The sequence below is a fragment of the Calidris pugnax genome, unplaced genomic scaffold, assembly GCF_001431845.1.
Source record: "Calidris pugnax isolate Ruff unplaced genomic scaffold, ASM143184v1 scaffold98, whole genome shotgun sequence".
NCBI classification, from domain to species: Eukaryota; Metazoa; Chordata; class Aves; order Charadriiformes; family Scolopacidae; genus Calidris; species Calidris pugnax.
In genome coordinates, this window is record NW_015090829.1 from 1,462,156 (window position 1) to 1,463,500 (window position 1,345).

Sequence of the window (1,345 nt, forward strand, 5' to 3'; positions counted from 1 at the left end):
TGCCCCCCCGGTGGTGCCCCCCGGTGACGGCGGTGTCCCCGCAGGGCGCGGGCGGGCTGTGCCCCGCTGCTGGAGGTGGAGGACATGGTGCGGCTGCCGGTGCCCGACGCCAAGTGCGTCTACACCTACCTGCAGGAGCTGTACCGCTGCCTGGTGGCCATGGGGCTGGTGAAGACCAAGAAGCGCTGAGTGGGGGGCGCTGGGCTGACCTCGGTTGGGCGCCGTGTGCCCACCCAGCCGCTCGGTCGCCCCCCCCCTCGGCAGGGTGGGAGGGGGAGAAAATGGGATGGAAAAAACCCCTCATGGGTGAAGACAAAGGCAGAGTAATAAAGCAGGAGCAAAGTCGTGCCCAGAAGCAAAGGAAAACAAAGGATTTATTCTCCGCTCCCCGTCCCCAGTGACGCCCGGCCCTTCCCGGGCAGCGGGGGCTTTGGGGCGCTCCAGAAGAAAAACTTCGCAATAACAAATGCCCCCCCCCAAGCTCCCTCCCTTTCTCTTGGCTTTTATTGCTGAGCACCACGTCATATGGTCTGGAATGTCCCTTTGGTCACTTGGGGTCATCCGTCCTGGCCATGTCCCCTTCCAAGAGTGTCCCCCCCTGGCCCATCGCTGGGTGGGGGGGCGTTGGGAGCAGCCCCGGTGCTGCCAGCGCTGCCCAGGACACCGGGGTGCCACCACTAACCACACCTCAGCCAGACCCAACACAGGGGGGTCCCCCATGGTCCCCACCCGTGCCACCCCCCCAGCAGCAAAGGGGAAGCCCGACTGTGGTGGCCTTGTCCCTCAAGGGGGACACGTAGGCACGGGGACACCAGCACCAGGCGAGTGTCTGGAGGGCAGCAGGAGCCAGCAGTGGGGGGAGGACACAGCCCTGGCACGGCCCCACTGCCATCGCAGAGGGGACAGGCAAGCTGGGCAGCCCCCAAAGGGTGGCCCGGAGGGGGGCAGCTCCTCCCGCTGCCCCCCCCCATCCCCAAGAGGCATCACTGGGCCAAACCTGGAGTGTGAGAAAATTTATCAATATGTGTAAACTGAGAAAGAGGTGCCCCAGCCCCGAGGAGGGGGCGATGCCAGGGCCGGCCCCGGGGCAGGGGGGTCTCAGGGGGCGGGGGGATCATGGCGGGGCTCAGCATGGCGGCGGGTGTGCTCCTCCGCCCGGCGCATGAAATCCTCGGGGTGGTCCTGGAGCTGCCGGGCCAGATCCTGCCGCAGCACCCGCTGGGGGTCCGGGCTCTCCAGCAGCTGCAGCAGGTCCTGCAGCACTGCGGGGGCAGCGGGGGCGTCAGGGCAGGCAACCCCCCCCTGCCGTGCCCCCCATCCCTGACCCCACGTTGCCCACCTTGGA